Raw genomic sequence first — 13,095 nt, 5'->3', positions numbered from 1 at the left:
AAGCACCTCGAGTATTCAAACATTGGTGGGCTAAAGTGTGCATCACCTTGGTCAAATTGGTCATAAACTCAAGTGTATCCTGCTTCATAGCTTCTTGTCCTTGAAGTAACAAAGTGAGAGGATCGTCTATTGGGGCTTGGGGTGAGTAGGAAGGTTCATCATTTTGGAGAGAGGGTTCATAGTAGGGAGGTGATTCTTCTTGGTAAAGGTATGGAGATGGTGAGTATTGAGGTGGTTCTTGGGAGTAATCTTGATATGGTTGTGGTGATTCTAGAGGTTCTTGCTCATAATGGCCATAAAAATATGGTATGGATGATTGGTTACATGATGGATAAGGATCATAGGGTGGTGTTTGGTAATGAAAGGCTTGTGAGAATGGTTGAGGTTCATGTTGAGGATGAGATTCATAGGCATATGATGGTGGTTGTTGAGTGTCACAAAAAGAATCATCGTAGCCGTTAAATTGGCATGCATTAGGATGGAAATTATACCTATAAGTATCCGAAGGTTGTTACCAATAGGAGTGATCAATTCCTTGAGGCTCTTCCCATCTTTGTTAGTTCCATCCATGGTACATGTTGCCATTAAAGTCCACATTTCCTACAACACACTTAGAACCAAACTCAAAGCCAAAGTGAGAATTCATAATGAGAGAACAAAATAAAACTAACAAAAATTAAGAAACAAACAAAAGATAAACCTATTCACAATATTCACATATGTACAATAACCAATAACACAACACCATTGCAAGTCCCCGGCAACGGCGCCATTTTGATGAACGAATGCTTGATGGTTTAGAATTTAGCTAATGAAGTCTCATCGTAAAGTATAGTTTCCAAACCGATCAAGAATCCTTTCATGCAAAAAGTTGTTTGCACTAAAACAAACCCCTAAATTTATAAACCGAAGTATTCGAACCTCAGGTCGTTCTCCCTAGGAATTGCAATGAAGTGGTTTGTTATTGGTTGTGAGTTATTTTGGGGTTTTAAGATTTTGTGCAAGAAATATAAATGGCAAAGAAAATAAACTAACAATTGACAAAGCTCTTAGCAAGATATGAGAACTAGAAATCCTATCCTAGTTATCCTCCTCAATTGTGATGAGAATTGTTCATTGCTCCCACTTAGTTAACCTCTAACCATGGAGGAAAGTCAAGTGGATGAATCAATTTGATTCCTCAAGACCTAATCAACTCCTAAAGGAAAGACTAGCTTTAGAGGCATTCAAATCAATTAGCAATCTCTAATTATCAATCAACAAAAGAATTAGATAACTCAAGAGTCACTAATCATTCTACCTAGGCCAAGAGAAACAAAATCTATACAAAAATCCAACCAAGCATTTCCTCAAACACTCGGAAGGCACAAAAGAAAAGTATAGCAAATTACAACAAGAATGAATTCTAACTACAATTGAATACAAAGAATTAACAACAACAACCAAAGAAATCACAATTATGATGAATTACCTCAAATTGCATTATTGAAAGGGAATAAAAGAAACAACAATCTATCCAAAACAAAGTGAAAAAATCACAAGAATTAAAGTACATAACTAGAGAGAGGAAGAGGAGAAGATTAAGAATTGGCAAAGGAGAATTGAATTAAGGCATGAATTAAACCTAGATCTAAGAAAAGAGATTAACCCTAACCTAATCCTAATCCTAGAGAGAAGTGAGAGCTTCTCCCTCTAAAACTACTCTAAACTAGAGCTACCACTAACTTCTAATCTAATTGTCTCTCCCCTTTAATCCTTGATCCTTTTATTCAGAAACCCCTCAAAATCGCCAGGCACATGTTGCCTTAATGAAGTCATGTGCAGACATCGACGCGTGCGTGCACAGTACGCGTGCGCGTCCTTGGCTGATTCCGCAATGTGCGCGCGAGCGCAATGTGCGCGTGCGCGTGCTTGGCCGTGATTAATTCTTTGGTTTTTTTGTGCTTCTCTCCACTTGCATGCTTCCTTCCTTGCTTCCTTTGATCCATGCCTGGCCTATTTCAATCCTGGAATTACTAGCAAACACATCAAGGCATCTTATGGAATCAAGGAGAAATCAAAATTCATCAAAATAAGGCCTAAAAAGCGTGTTTTTACACTTAAGCACAAATACGGGAGAGATAACAAAACCATGCTAATTCATAGGTTAAATGCGAGAAAAGGTCATCAAAATACTCTAAATTCAATACAAGATAATCTCTAAAAATGGGGTTTATCAATCGACCCTTACTCACGTAAGGTTTTATTACTTAGACGACCCAGTGCACTTGCTGGTTAGTTGTATCGAAGTTGTGACAAATCATGAATTAAGATTAGAGCACTAAGTTTCTGGAGCCATTACCAGGGATCACAATTTCGTGCACCAAGTTTTTGGTGCCGTTGCCGGGGATTGTTCGAGTTTGGACAACTGACGGTTCATCGTGTTGCTCAGATTGGGTAATTTTCTTCTTATTTTATTTTCAAAAGTTTTTCAAAAATGTTTTCTTCTTTTTCGTTTTTCCCAATTAATATTCGAAAAAAAAATATTTTCAAAAAAATAAAATATATTTTTCTTCAGAATTTTTAAGAATGAATTCTAGTGTTTCACGATGATTTGTTGAATCCTGGCTGGCTGTAAAGCCATGTCTAAATTCCTTTGGACTGAGGATTCAACTAATCACTTCAATGCATATAATAGCATACTAAAGCTTGGCTGGCTATTAAGCCATGTCTAACCCTCAGATTGGAGCTTTAGACTGAGAGTGCAAGATTCCTGGAATTCATATTAAAAATTTTGGAATCTTTATTTTTCTTTTTCACATTAATTTTCGAAAAAAAAAATTATAAAATCATAAAAATCAAAAATAATTTTGTGTTTCTTGTTTGAGTCTTGAGTCAATTTTTAAGTTTGGTGTCAATTGCATTTTTCTAAAAAATTTATGCATTTTTCGAAAATTCATGCATTCATAGTGTTCTTCATGATCTTCAAGTTGTTCTTTGCCAGTCTTCTTGTTTGATCTTCATATTTTCGTGTTTTGTGTCTTTTCTTATTTTTCATATGCATTCTTGCATTCATAGTGTCTATGCATGAAAAATTTCTAAGTTTGGTGTCTTGCATGTTTTCTTTTCTTGAAAATTTTTCAAAAATAAGTTCTTGATGTTCATCTTGACATTCAAAGTGTTCTTGGTGTTCATCTTGACATTCATAGTGTTCTTGCATGCATCATGTGTTTTGATTCATAATTTTCATGTTGTGAGTCATTTTTTTTGTTTTTCTCTTTCATCATTAAAAATTCAAAAATCAAAAAAATATCTTTCCTTTTTTCTCTCATAAATTTCGAAAATTTGGATTGACTTTTTTTCAAAAAATTTTAAAATTCAATTGTTTCTTATGAGTCAAATCAAATTTTCAATTTAAAAATCTTATCTTTTTCAAAATCTTTTTCAAAAATCAAATCTTTTTCATTTTTCTTATTTATTTTCAAAAATTTTAAAAATATTTTTTAAAAATCTTTTTCTTAATTTCACATCATATTTTCTAAAATATCATCAACAATTAATGTTTTGATTCAAAAATTTTAAGTTTGTTACTTACTTGTTAAGAAAGATTCAAACTTTAAGTTCTAGAATCACATCTTGTGATTTCTTGTGAATCAAGTCATTAATTGTGATTTTAAAAATCAAATCTTTTTCAAAACTAATTTCAATCATATCTTTTTAAAAATATCTTTTTATGTTATCTTTTTCAAATACCTTTTCTAACTTCTTATCTTCTTATCTTTTAAAAATTGAATTTCAAATCTCTTTCAACTAACCACTTAACTTTTTATTTGATTCTTATCTTTAGTAAAACTGCCAAACTAACTTTTTACCTTTAATTTTTGAAAATTCCTTCCCTCTTTTTCAAAATTTTTTTTAATTAACTAATTATTTCAAATTTTGATTTTAATTTTATTTCATTCCTAATTTTCGAAAACTACTAACCTTTTTCAAAAACTATTTTTGAAATTTAACTTTAAAATTTAATTTTTATTTTTCGAATTCTCTCACCTCCCTTCTTCTTCTATTTATTTATTCATTTACTAACACTTCTCTTCATCTCAGATCTCTGCTCTCCTCACCCTTCTGTTTGGATTCTCCTTTCTTTTCTCTTCTACTCTTCTTTTCTTCTACTCACAACAAGGGAACCTCTATACTGTGGTAAAAAGGATCCCTATTATTATTTTTCTGTTCCCTTCTCTTTCATATGAGCAGGAGCAAGGACAAGAATATTCTTGTTGAAGCAGATCCTGAACCTGAAAGGACTCTGAAGAGGAAACTAAGAGAAGCTAAAATACAACAATCCAGAGACAACCTTACAGGAATTTTCGAACAGGAAGAGGAGATGGCAGCCGAAAATAATAATAATGCAATGAGGATGCTTGGTGACTTTACTGCACCTAATTCCAATTTACATGGAAGAAGCATCTCCATTCCTGCCATTGGAGCAAACAATTTTGAGCTGAAACCACAATTAGTTTCTCTGATGCAACAAAACTGCAAGTTTCATGGACTTCCATCTGAAGATCCTTTTCAGTTCTTAACTGAATTCTTGCAGATCTGTGATACTGTTAAGACTAATGGAGTAGATCCTGAAGTCTACAGGCTCATGCTTTTCCCTTTTGCTGTAAGAGACAAAGCTAGAATATGGTTGGACTCTCAACCTAAGGATAGCCTGAACTCTTGGGATAAGCTGGTCAAGGCTTTCTTAGCCAAGTTCTTTCCTCCTCAAAAGCTTAGAAAGCTTAGAGTGGATGTTCAAACCTTTAGACAGAAAGAAGGTGAATCCCTCTATGAAGCTTCGGAGAGATACAAGGAACTGACCAAAAAGTGTCCTTCTGACATGCTTTCAGAATGGACCATCCTGGATATATTCTATGATGGTCTGTCTGAATTAGCTAAGATGTCATTGGATACTTCTGCGGTGGATCCATTCACCTAAAGAAAACGCCTGCAGAAGCTCAAGAACTCATTGACATGGTTGCTAATAACCAGTTCATGTACACTTCTGAGAGGAATCCTGTGAGCAATGGGACGCCTCAGAAGAAGGGAGTTCTTGAAATTGATACTCTGAATGCCATATTGGCTCAGAATAAAATATTGACTCAGCAAGTCAATATGATTTCCCAGAGTCTGAATGGAATGCAAGCTGCATCCAACAGTACTCAAGAGGCATCTTCTGAAGAAGAAGCTCATGATCCTGAGAACCCTGCAATAGCAGAGGTGAATTACATGGGTGAACCATATGGAAACACCTATAATCCCTCATGGAGAAATCACCCAAATCTCTCATGGAAAGATCAACAAAAGCCTCAACAAGGCTTTAATAATGGTAGAAGAAACAGGTTTAGCAATAGCAAGCCTTTTCTATCATCTACCCAGCAACAGACAGAGAACTCTGAACAAAATACCTCTAATTTAGCAAACTGAGTCTCTGATCTATCTAAGGCCACTCTGAGTTTCATGAATGAAACAAGGTCCTCCATTAGAAATTTGGAGGCACAAGTGGGCCAGCTGAGTAAGAAGATCACTGAAACCCCTCCTAATGCTCTCCCAAGCAATACAGAAGAAAATCCAAAAGGAGAGTGCAAGGCCATTGATATAACCATCATGGCCGAATCCAAGAAGGAAGGGGAGGACGTGAATCCCAAGGAGGAAGACCTCCTGGGACGTCCAGTGATCAACAAGGAGTTTCCCTTTGAGGAACCAAAGGACTCTGAGGCTCCTCTAGAGACCATAGAGATTCCATTAAACCTCCTTACGCCCTTCATGGGCTCTGATGAGTATTCTTCTTTTGAAGAGAATGAGGATGTTACTGAAGAGCAAGTTGCCAAGTTCCTTGGTGCAATCATGAAGTTGAATGCCAACTTATTTGGTAAAGAGACTTGGGGAGATGAACCTCCCCTGTTCACCAATGAACTAAATGCATTGGATCAACTGAGATTGCCTCAGAAGAAACAAGATCCTGGAAAGTTCCTAATACCTTGTACCATAGGCACCATGACCTTTGAGAAGGCTCTATGTGACCTTGGGTCAGGAATAAACCTCATGCCACTCTCTGTAATGGAGAAACTGGGAATCTTTGAGGTGCAAGTTGCTAGAATCTCATTAGAGATGGCAGACAATTCAAGAAAATAGGCTTATGGACAGGTAGAGGACGTGTTAGTAAAGGTTGAAGGCCTTTACATCCCTGCTGATTTCATAATCCTAGATACTGGGAAGGATGAGGATGAATCCATCATCCTTGGAAGACCCTTCCTAGCCACAACAACAGCTATGATTGATGTTGACAGAGGTGAACTAGTCTTTCAATTGAATGAGGACTCCCTTGTGTTTAAAACTCAAGGTCATCTTTCTGTAAACATGGAAAAGAGGCACAGTAAGCCTCTCTCAATACAGAGTCAACTAAAGTCCCCACAGTCAAACTCTAAGTTTGGTGTTAGGAGGCCTCAGCCAAACTCTAAGTTTGGTGTTGAACTCCCCTATCCAAACTCTAAGTTTGGTGTTGGGAGTCTATAAAATTGACCTGATCACCTGTGTATCCCTATGAGAGCCCACTGTCAAGCTATTGACATTAAAGAAGTGCTTGTTGGGAGGCAACCCAATTTTTTATTTATCTAATTTTATTTTTATTTTATTGTTCTTTTATTTTTTATTAGGTTCATGATCATGTGGAGTCACAAAATAAGTAGAAAAATCAAAAACAGAATAAAAAATAGCAGAAGAAAAATCACACCCTAGAGGAAGGGCTTACTGGTGTTTAAACGCCAGTAAGGAGCATCTGGCTGGCGTTCAACGCCAGAACAGAGCATGGATCTGGCGTTGAACGCCCAAAACAAGCAGCATCCTGGCGTTTAGACGCCAGGAATGCACACTGAGGAAAGCTGGCGCTGAACGCCAGAAACAAGCATAGAACTGGCGTTCAACGCCAGAAACATGCTGCATCTGGGCGCTGAACGCCCAGAACAAGCATCAATTCAGCGTTTAAACGCCAGAATTGCATGCAAAGGCATTTTACATGCCTAATTGGTGCAGGGATGTAAATCTTTGACACCTCAGGATCTGTGGACCCCACAGAATCATCTCATCATATGTGGACCCCACAGGATCCCCACCTACCTCCATTCATACTCTTCCCTCTTCTCAATGTTCATCCTCTCTTCCCAATAAACACCTTTCCCCAAAACCCTTCACCACTCAAATCAAGCTCTCTTCCCTACTACTTCTTCACCACTCACATCCATCCACTCTTCCCCATAAACCTACCTCATAAACCCCACCTACCTTCAAAATTCAAAATCACTTTCCCACCCAAACCCACCCTAAATGGCCGAACCTAACCCCTCTCCCTCCACTATATAAACCACTCCATTCTTCTTCATTTTTCACACAACAAAACCCTTTCATCCCCTTCTTGGCCGAGACACAACCCTCTCTCCCTCTCTTTCATTTTTTCTTCTTCTTCTTCTTCTTCTTCTTCTTCTTCTTCTTCTTCTTCTTCTTCTTCTTCTTCTTCTTCTTCTTCTTCTTCTTCTTCTTCTTCTTCTTCTTTTCTTTATTCTCTTGCTCGAGGGCGAGCAATATTCTAAGTTTGGTATGGTAAAAGCATAAAGCTTTTTGTTTTTCCATTACCATTGATGGCACCTAATACCGGAGAATCCTCTAGAAAAGGAAAATGGAAGACAAAAGCTTCCACCTCCGAGTCATAGGAGATGGAAAGATTCATCTCCAAAGCCCATCAAGACCACTTCTATGATGTTGTGGCCAAGAAGAAGGTGATCCCCGTGGTCCCTTTCAAACTCAAGAAAAATGAGTATCCGGAGATCCGACATGAGATCCATAGAAGAGGTTGGGAAGTTCTAACAAACCCCATCCAATAAGTCAGAATTCTAATGGTTCAAGAGTTCTATGCTAATTCATGGATCACTAGGAACCATGATCAAAGTAAGAACCCGAACCCAAAGAATTATCTCACTATGGTTCGGGGGAATTACTTAGATTTTAGTCTGGAAAATGTGAGGTTGGCGTTCAACTTGCCAATGATGGAAGAGAACGCACACCCCTACACAAGGAGGGTCAACTTTGATCAAAGGTTGGACCAAGTCCTCATGGACATATGTGTGGAATCAGCTCAATGGAAGATTGACTCAAAAGGCAAACCGGTTCAACTAAGAAGATTGGACCTTAAGCCTGTAGCTAGAGGATGGTTGGAGTTTATTCAACGCTCAATCATTCCCACTAGCAACCAGTCTAAAGTTACTATAGACCGGGCCATCATGATCCATAGCATCATGATTGGAGAAGAGGTGGAAGTTCATGAGATTATACCTCAAGAACTCTACAAGGTGGCTGACAAGTCCTCCACTATGGCAAGGTTAGCTTTTCCTCACCTTATTTGCCATCTATGCAATTCGGCTGGGATTGACATAGAGGGAGATATCCTCATTGATGAGGACAAGCCCATCACTAAGAAAAGGATGGAGCAAACAAGAGAGCCTATTCATGGATCTCAAGAGACGCATGAAGAAGCTCATCACCAAGAAATCTCTGAGATGCCTCAAGGGATGCACTTTTCTCGACATAATTTTTGGGAGCAAATCAACACCTCCCTAGGAGAATTAAGTTCCAACATGGGACAACTAAGGGTGGAACATCAAGAGCACTCAATCATCCTCCATGAAATTAGAGAAGATCAAAGAGCTATGAGGGAGGAGCAACAAAGACAAGGAAGAGACATAGAAGAGCTCAAGGACATCATTGGTTCCTCAAGAAGAAAATGCCACCATCACTAAGGTGGACTCATTCCTTGTTATCAAATTTTCTGTTTTTCGTTTTCTTTATGTTAAGTGCATATCTATGTTAGTGTCTTATTACATGATCATTAGTATTTAGTAACTTTGCCTTAAAGTAGTGAATATGAATCCATCACCTCTCTTAAATGAAAAATGTTTTAATTCAAAAGAACAAGAAGTACATGAGTTTCAAATTTATCCCTGAACTTAGTTTAAATATATTGATGTCGTGACAATACTTTTTGTTTTCTGAATGAATGCTTGAACAGTGCATATGTCTTTTGAAGTTGTTGTTTATGAATGTTAAATATGTTGGCTCTTGAAAGAATGATGACAAGGAGACATGTTATTTGATAATCTGAAAAATCATAAAAATGATTCTTCAAGCAAGAAAAAGCAGTGAATACAAAGCTTGCAGAAAAAAATGGCAAAAAAAATAAATAGAAAAAGAAAAAGCAAGTAGAAAAAGGCAAAATCTCTTAAAACCAAAAGGCAAGGGTAAATAAAAAGGATCCCAAGGCTTTGAGCATCAGTGGATAGGAGGGCCTAAAGGAATAAAATCATGGCCTAAGCGGCTAAACCAAGCTGTCCCTAACCATGTGCTTGTGGCGTGAAGGTGTCAAGTGAAAACTTGAAACTGAGCGGTTAAAGTCAAGGTCCAAAGCAAAAGAAGAGTGTGCTTAAGAACCCTGGACACCTCTAATTGGGGACTTCAGCAAAGCTAAGTCACAATCTGAAAAGGTTCACCCAGTTATGTGTCTGTGGCATTTATGTATCCGGTGGTAATACTGGAAAACAAAGTGCTTAGGGCCACGGCCAAGACTCATAAAGTAGCTGTGTTCAAGAATCAACATACTAAACTAGGAGAATCACTAACACTATCTGAACTCTGAGTTCCTATAGATGCCAATCATTCTGAACCTCAATGGATAAAGTGAGATGCCAAAACTATTCAAGAGGCAAAAAGCTACAAGTCCCGCTCATCTGATTGGAGCTATGTTTCATTGATAGTTTGGAATTTATAGTATATTCTCTTCTTTTTATCCTATTTGATTTTCAGTTGCTTGGGGACAAGCAATAATTTAAATTTGGTGTTGTGATGAGCGGATAATTTATACGCTTTTTGGCATTATTTTTAGTATGTTTTTACTATGATCTAGTTACTTTTAGGGATGTTTTTATTAGTTTTTATGTTAAATTCACATTTCTGGACTTTACTATGAGTTTGTGTGTTTTTCTGTGATTTCAGGTATTTTCTGGCTGAAATTGAGGGACTTGAGCAAAAATCAGATTCAGAGGTTGAAGAAGGACTGCTGATGCTGTTAAATTCTGACCTCCTTGCACTCAAAGTGGATTTTCTGGAGCTACAGAACTCAAAATGGCACGCTTCCAATTGCGTTGGAAAGTAGACATCCAGGGATTTCCAGCAATATATAATAGTCCATACTTTGACCGAGTTTAGATGACTCAAAAGGGCGTTGAACCCCAGTTCTACGCTACAGTCTGGAGTTAAACACCAGAAACACGTCACGAACCAGAGTTGAACGCCAAAAACACATTACAACTTGGCGTTCAACTCCAAAAGAAGCCTCTGCACGTGTAAACTTCAAACTCAGCCCAAGCACACACCAAGTGAGCCCCGGAAGTGGATTTATGCATCAATTACTTACTTTTGTAAACCCTAGTAACTAGTTTAGTATAAATAGGACTTTTTACTATTTTATTTGACATCTTGGGACGTCTAGTTCTTAGATCATGGGGGCTGGCCATTTGGCCAGCCTGAACCTTTCACTTATGTATTTTTCAACGGTAGAGTTTCTGCACTCCATAGATTAAGGTGTGGAGCTCTGCTATTCCTCATGATTTAATGCAAAGTACTACTGTTTTATATTCAATTCAACTTATTCCGCTTCTAAGATATCCATTCGCACCCAAGAACATGATGAATGTGATGATTATGTGATGCTCATTATCATTCCCACTTATGAACGCGTGCCTGACAAACACTTCCATTCTACATGCAAATAAGCTAGAATGAGTATCTCTTAGATATCTAATACAGAGGACCGAGTCCGAGATATTAGAATCTTCGTGGTATAAGTTAGAACCCATGGATAGCCATTCCTGAGATCCAGAAAGTCTAAACCTTGTCTGTGGTATTCTGAGTAGGATCTGGGAAGGGATGGCTGTGACGAACTTTAAACTCGCGAGTGCTGGGCGTAGTGACAGATGCAAAAGGAGGGTGAACCCTATTCCAGTATGATCGAGAACCTCCAGATGATTAGCCGTGCTGTGACATAGCATTTGGACCTGGACCTTTTTCACAGAGAGGATGGGATGTAGCCATTGACAACGGTGATGCCCTATATAAAGCTTGCCATGGAAAGGAGTAGGAAGGATTGGATGAAGACAGCAGAAAAGCATAGGTTCAGAGGAACGAAAGCATCTCTGTACACTTATCTGAAATTCTCCCCAATGAATTACATAACTATTTCTATCTTTATTTTCTGTTTATTTATTATTATTATTCAAAAACTCCATAACCATTTGATATCCGCCTGACTGAGATTTACAAGGTGACCATAGCTTGCTTCAAGCCGACAATCTCCGTGGGATCGACCCTTACTCACGTAAGGTTTTATTACTTGGACGACCCAGTGCACTTGCTGGTTAGTTGTATCGAAGTTGTGACAAATCATGAATTAAGACTAGAGCACCAAGTTTCTGGAGCCATTACCAGGGATCACAATTTCGTGCACCAACAAAAACTTGGTGCACGAATTGTGAATCACACTTTTCACAACTCGTACCACTAACCAGCAAGTGCACTAGGTCGTCCAAGTAATACCTTACGTGAGTAAGGATCGATCCCATGGAGATTGTTGGTCTAAAGCAAGCTATGGTTATCTTGCAACTCTTAGTCAGGATATTAATTTGTGGTTATCAGTTGACTTGCAAATGAACAAGAGAGCATGAATTAAAGGTTACTTGTTATGCAGTAATGGAGAATATGTTGGAGTTTTGGAGATGCTTTGTCTTCTGAATCTCTGCTTTCCTCTGTCTTCTTGTTCACACACGCATGTTCCTCCTATGGCAAGTTGTATGTTGGTGGATCACCATTGTCAATGGCTACCATTCGTCCCCTCAGTGAAAATGGTCCAGGTGCGTTGTCACCGCATGGCTAATCATCTGTAGGTTCTCGATCATACCGGAATAAGATTTACTATCCTTTTGCGTCTGTCACTATGCCCAGCACTCACGAGTTTGAAGCTCATCACAGTCATCCAATCCCTGAATCCTACTCGGAATACCACAGACAAGGTTTAGACTTTCCGGATTCTCATGAATGCTGCCAATGGATTCTAGCTTATACCACGAAGATTCTGATTAAGGAATCTAAGAGATACTCATTCAATCTAATGTAGAACGAAGGTGGTTGTCAGACACACGTTCATGGATTGAGAATGGTGATGAGTGTCATGGATCATCACCTTCATCATATTGAAGCGCGAATGAACATCTTAGATCGGAACAAGCGTATTTGAATAGAAAACAGAAATACTTGCATTAATTCATCGAGACACAGCAGAGCTCCTTACCCCCAACAATGGAGTTTAGAGACTCATGCCATCAGAGATTACAAAGTTCAGATCTAAAATGTCATGAGATACAAAATAAATCTCTAAAAGTTGTTTAAATACTCAGCTAGTAACATAGGTTTACAGAAAATGAGTAAACTATGATAGATAGTGCAGAAATCCACTTCTGGGGCCCACTTGGTGTGTGCTGGGGCTGAGACTTAAGCTTCTCACGTGCCTGGGCTGTTTCTAGAGTTAAACGCCAGGTTGTAACCTGTTTCTGGCGTTGAACTCCAACTTGTAACCTGTTTCTGGCGCTGAACGCCATACTGCAACATGGAACTGGCGTTGAACACCAGTTTACATCATCTATCTTCGCGTAAAGTATGAACTATTATATATTTCTGGAAAGCCCTGGATGTCTACTTTCCAACGCAATTGAGAGCGTGCCATTTGAAGTTCTGTAGCTCCAGAAAATCCACTTTGAGTCCAGGGAGGTCAGAATCCAACAGCATCAGTAGTCCTTTTTCAGCCTGAATCAGATTTTTGCTCAGCTCCCTCAATTACAGTCAGAAAATACCTGAAATCACAGAAAAACACACAAACTCGTAGTAAAGTCCAGAAATGTGATTTTTAATTAAAAACTAATAAAAATATAATAAAAAGTGACTAAAAGATATTAAAAACTGCCTAAAAACAATGCCAAA

General features: G+C 38.1%; 1 non-coding gene across 1 annotated transcript; it reads right to left on the bottom strand.

Moving 5' to 3' along the window:
* Nucleotides 1–4,759: 4,759 nt before the first annotated feature.
* LOC112774885 (small nucleolar RNA R71) lies at nt 4,760–4,867 on the bottom strand. The gene has a single exon (XR_003189340.1). It is a non-coding gene; the product is annotated as a small nucleolar RNA R71 (small nucleolar RNA).
* Nucleotides 4,868–13,095: the final 8,228 nt, after the last annotated feature.

The sequence above is a fragment of the Arachis hypogaea genome, chromosome 18 (assembly GCF_003086295.3).
Source record: "Arachis hypogaea cultivar Tifrunner chromosome 18, arahy.Tifrunner.gnm2.J5K5, whole genome shotgun sequence".
Taxonomy (NCBI): Eukaryota; Viridiplantae; Streptophyta; class Magnoliopsida; order Fabales; family Fabaceae; genus Arachis; species Arachis hypogaea.
This window is presented reverse-complemented; position numbering and strand designations above follow the sequence as displayed.